The sequence below is a fragment of the Castor canadensis genome, chromosome 10 (assembly GCF_047511655.1).
Source record: "Castor canadensis chromosome 10, mCasCan1.hap1v2, whole genome shotgun sequence".
NCBI classification, from domain to species: domain Eukaryota; kingdom Metazoa; phylum Chordata; class Mammalia; order Rodentia; family Castoridae; genus Castor; species Castor canadensis.
The window spans coordinates 136,934,252-136,939,904 of NC_133395.1; the positions used below are offsets into that span (position 1 = coordinate 136,934,252).

The 5,653-nt window shown below is 40.7% G+C and overlaps 1 pseudogene; it reads left to right on the forward strand.

Annotated features, from left to right (window-relative positions):
* The first annotated feature begins 3,219 nt into the window (after positions 1-3,219).
* LOC109699284 (peptidyl-prolyl cis-trans isomerase A pseudogene) lies at positions 3,220-3,674 on the forward strand (annotated as a pseudogene).
* Positions 3,675-5,653: the final 1,979 nt, after the last annotated feature.

Sequence of the window (5,653 nt, forward strand, 5' to 3'; positions counted from 1 at the left end):
AGTATGAAATGAGGTTTTAGGAAGAGATAGAAGTTAAATCATCTGTGCCTTTCATCTATCCATGAGAGAATATTGTACTATTACTATCTTTAGATCAAAGAGAAAACCATGGATATAGAGGGGTTGACAACATCAGATTTGTACTTTGAGAAGACCTCCTCTTTTGCATTATGGAGGGTGAATAGAAGGGAATTAAGAGATGGTGGAGGTCAACTGAGTAAAGTTGTTATTTTATGCCTGAAGACATCTGGACTGCAAATAGCAGTGGTTAGGGCTGGGATTTCTACTTTCATTATTACTTTGAATTTAGACAGTAAATTAAGCCTTTGAAAATTACCGTTATTGCTATTTTGTAGTAGAACACATCCTACAATCAAATTCTCCAGCTTTATAAAGCATGAAAATGTTGAGCTGCTCTGCATCAGGTGGGGACTGGGTGGCAGACAGAATTCACACCCGATGATTATTTTTATGTGTCCACATCACTGTGTCACAGTGCTTTTGTATTTGGTTCACATTATTCAGGATGTTTCTGTGAGGGTGCTTTCAGATGAGATCAACACTTAAATTGCAGACTTTGGGTAAAGCAGATTGTTTTCCCTAATAAGGGTGGGCCTCTTCTAAATCAGTTGAAGGTCTGCACTATATAGAATAAAGGAATGACCTCCCCTGAGCATGAAGGAATTCTGCAGCAGACATTTTCAGACTTGACTCTAACATCAGCTTCTCCCTGGGTCTTAGTCTGCCAGCCCACCTTGCAGATTCTGAATTTGCCAGCCTCCATAATCATGTAAGCAATTCCTTAAACTCTAATTCTCCCTCCCCTCCTCTTACTCCTTTTTTTCTTTCTCCCCCTTTCTTTATGGAGTCTTGACTAATATGCTATCAATCCGTTCCCCTTCCCACTCTACCTAAACAGAGTGTACCCTCTCTACATTTCTTAGAGGCAAATTTGAAACCCCTTAGTTTAAGGTTTTGAGAGGAGGTTGCTGAAATGAGGGAGAGAAAATTACAGTGGGAAGGTGTAGGAGCTCTGGTATACCTCTTGGAGCAGTTCTGTTTGATCCCTGCCCTTTCATAGTCCTAAAATACAACAAGGAATGATGACTAAAATGGAATTATTTTAAAAATTGGAGTAGGGATGGGCACAGTGGTACACAACTATAATTCCAGCTACCCCAGAGGCAGAGATTGGGAGGAACATGGTTCAAGGCCAGTCTGGGCAAAAAATTAACAAGACTCCATCTCAACTAATAAGCTGGGCAGTGGTGGCACATGCCTGTGATCCCAGCTACTTGGGAGGAATGCAGTCTGAGGCTGGCCCTGAGCAAAAATGTGAGACCCCATCTGAAAAATAATTAAAGAAAAAAATAAGAGTAACAGTAAGTTTCAGTTTTAATCTAAGTATGGAATTGTGCCACAGAGCCTAGCTAAGGAAGAATAGAGGAAATTGACCTCTCTAAGGCTGCAAAATCAGGACTGAGCACCCATTACTTATATTAGAGGTACTTCTTAAGTATTTGGGCTTGGGGCATCTTTAATAATCTGGAGTAGTAAACTTATGAGTCCATTCTTTTCCAAGTGTCTGAAGCATGTTAGAAACTCTTGATTTGGAGAATATCATTTATTAATGCAAATTTGGCTGTTGGTTATTATGATGGAATGAAGTGCATTCTGCACTGAAATTCCAAGACCTGGTTCAAGCTTTAGCTTTAGATTTGAATGATTTTGAGCAAATGAAGTCATCTGAATGAGTTTCAGTTCTTGCAGCTATGAAATGGGGTGATGACAGTTAGTATGGAGGGCCGTCATTGCTATAGAATAGATCAGGTTTGTACAAAAGTTTGCAGACTCTAGAAGTCTGTGTGGATATAAGATGATAGTATCTGCTCACTAGACAAACTTTTCAATCATTTAGACAGTTCTTGCTTGGGGACATGGGTCACAGGGATATGAGTTTGTAAAGGGAAAACACAGATGCTTGGAGTCTTTACTACTGGGGCAGGCACTGGGAGTAACAGAAGTGGGAGCAGACAGCAGGCAAAAGAGAACACAATAATATACTGACAAAAGGCTAGAAAGAAGCAAAAAGCTAACTTATTTTTCCCTTATTTTGTATTTAACTGGTCATGGTTCAGTTATTTGCCCATCTAGAAATATGGGCCTGGGAGGGATCAGAATGAGCAGATCTGAGATTTTTCAGTTCCGTGGGATAGAGTAGGCCATAGGATGGGTAGGTCTTGAGGTTTCATTGTATCCAAAACATTGAAAAATTGACTGAGAAAAAATCAGTAGGTATTCCATCTATGTTTCCTGAGGGTCAGAGAATAGAGATGTCAAATGAAACAGATGTTCTTACTGAGCATTGCAGTGATCCTCTCATGAGCTTCCTTTGGGGTTTTTTAGGGCTGCTGGTCTCCAGCTTGAAAACGGATTTCTGCTTCTCAAGGAGCTTTCAGGCAGGTTACCATGTTTGAAGCACTTGCAATTAGTTTCTGTCACGATTACTTCATGAATCAGAGATCTAAGTATGAGATAGACTCACCTGTTCAAGACCACATTGCTTACAGAGGCCAATAGCAGAAGGGGACTAGGAACTAGAGAAAAGGTTAGTTCAAGAAGAATCAATTTAGAAAGTAACACATATGTACATGGAAGCAATGTGAGGAATCTCCCTATATAGCTATCCTTACCTCAACTAACAAAACCCCCTGGTCCTCCTTATTATTGTTTATACTTTCTCTTCAACAAAATTAGAGATAAGGGCAAAACAATTTCTGCTTGGAAGCAAGGGGGTGCGGGGGAATGGGAGAGGGTGGGGGGAAACGGAGGGGGCGGGGGAAAGGGGGAAATAATGACCCAGTCATTGTATGCGCATATGAATAAAGGAAATTAAAAAAAAAGACCACATTGCTTGCTTAATTAGAGGTGTTTGTCTAAGTCCTTCTCATGAGCTTTTTACATTGTGTGGACCTGTGCCTTGAGAAGTCATGTGGTGCAGTGTTAAGAACATAGACAAAGCAGTGGGCCTGTCAAATCCCAGCACCCACACTTGGCACATGCACAGTTCACTGCCACACATGGTCAATCCCACCATGCCCTTCGACATTGCCATTGATGATGAGCTCTTGTGCCTCATCTCCTTTGAGTCATTTGATACAGAATTCCAAAGACATAAGAAAACTGTTGAATTCTGAGCACTGGAGAGAAAGGACTTGGTTTTAAGGGCTCCTGCTTTAACAGAATTTTATAGTATTTATGTTCCAGGGTGGTGACTTCTTATGCCACAACAGCATTGGTGGCAAGTCCATCTACAGGGAGAAATATAGTCATTAGTACTTCATCCTGAAGCATACATGTCCTTTCATTTTGTCCTTAGCAAGTGCTGGACCAAACACAAGTGGTTCCCAGTTTTTCATCTATACTGCCAAGACTGAGTGGTTGGATGGCAAGCGTGTGTTCTTGAGGAAAGTGAAAGGCTGTGAAGATTGTGGAAGACATGGAGCACTTTGTGTCCAGGAATGGCAAGACAAGCAAGAAGATGATCATTGCTGGCAACGAGTAGACAACTCGAAAACATTTCACTTGTGTTTTTATCTTAAGCACAAGACTATTTCTTCTGTAGCTCATGAGAGTATCCCTCTTCCCCACCTATTCTCAGTATCTTATACTCTTTATGCTCTCTCTATTTCTTTGGGTTCCATATTTCCTTATTCCCTTCCAAGTGTAGCTGGATTGCAGAGTTAGGTTTATGATTATGAATAAAAGCTAAATGACAACAAATTCCTCGCACCTCCCCCAAATACTAGAATCTGATCATGAGCATGTCACTTAGACTGTAGTTTCCTCTTCTTTTTTGTTTTGATGGTACTGGAGTTGAACTCAGAGCCTCATGTTTGCTAGGCAGATGCTCTAGCACTTGATCCACTACACCAGCCCTTAGTTTCCTTTTCACCTCACGTGTTTAGGTTAATGAGAAGTACCACTTAGTTATACTTAAAAGAGGCATCTCAGTGTGAGAAAATGTGAAGGTAGAAGACCTTGGTGAAAAGTTTTAGGAACCAACACTGAATATAGTCCCAGGATCTTAACAGGCACAGTGGATCCTCCTTAACATTCAGCGCTCAGTTCAATGCTTAACCTCATTATTCAGGTCTCTGCCCAAATATTATCTCCTCTACAAGGTGGTGTTTATTTGTTGATGGCTTCCTTTCACTGTCTATATGCTATATCTTGTCATCCCAATTCTTTCCCTTGTAATGCCATAAATTGTATTTCTCTTAATTTACTTATTTATTTATTAATCCAGTTGATGTGTTCCTCACTAGAATATCAGCTTCGTGAGGACAGAGGCCCTGCCTTTTTCTTTCTTTCTTTTTTAGATTCATTTATTCATATGTGCATACATTGTTTGGGCCATTTCTCCCCCCTGCACCCAACCCCTCCCTCTCCCCTTAACCTCCCCCTTGCTTCCAGGCAGAACCTGTTCTGTCCTTTTCTCCAATTTTGTTGAAGAGAAGACATAGCAATAATAAGAAAGACAAAGCATTTTTGCTAGTTGAGTTAAGGATAGCTATACAGAGAGATTCCTAGCATTGCTTCCATGCACAAGTGTGTTACAACCTGAATTGATTCATCTCTACCTGACCTTTTCGCTAGTTCCCGATCACCTTCCCATATTGACTTCTGTCGCTTTAAGGTTTCTGTATTAGTTCCTCTGGACTGGGGACATCAAACACTTTCATGTTTTGGGTTTTCTGCCTATCCCCATATCTCCCGTATGTGCTCTCCCCTTAGCGTGTGACCCAGGTCCGGCAACATTGCTGCATTTGCCCTAGATCTAAAGTCCACATATGAGGGAGAACTTATGACTTTTGGTCTTCTGAGCCTGGCTAACCTCACTTAGAATGATGTTCTCCAGTTCCATCCATTTACTTGAGAATGATAATATTTCATTCTTCTTCATGGCCGTTGTGTATAAGTACCACATTTTCTTAATCCATTCATCAGTAGTGGGGCATCTTGGCTGTTTCCATAACTTGACTATTGTGAATAGCACTGCAATAAACATGGGTGTGCAGATGTCTCTGGAGTAACCTGTGTTGCATTCCTTTGGGCATATCCCCAGGAGTGGGATTGCTGGATCATATGGCAGGTCTATGTTTAGATTTTCCAGAAGCCTCAATATTTTTTTCCAGAGTGGTTGCACTAGCTTGCATTCCCACCAGCAGTGTACTAAGGTTCCTTTTTCCCCACATCTTTGCCAACACCTGTTGTTGATGGTGTTTTTGATGATAGCTATTCTAGCAAGGTGAGGTGGAATCTTAGTGTGGTTTTGATTTGCAATTCCTTTATGGCCAGAGATGGTGAGCATTTTCTCATGTGTTTTTTGGCCATTTGGAATTCTTCTTTGAGAAAGTTCTGTTTAGTTCTGTTGCCTATTTTTTTTTTTATCAGTTCATTGATTTTGGGAGAGCTTAGTTTTTTTTTGAGTTCCCTGTATATTCTGGTTATCAGTCCTTTGTCTGATGTATAGCTGGCAAATGTTTTCTCCAACTCTGTGGATGGTCTCTTCAGTTTAGAGACCATTTCTTTTGTTGTGCAGAAGCTTTTTAATTTTACATAGTTCCATTTGTCCATCCTTTCTCTTAGT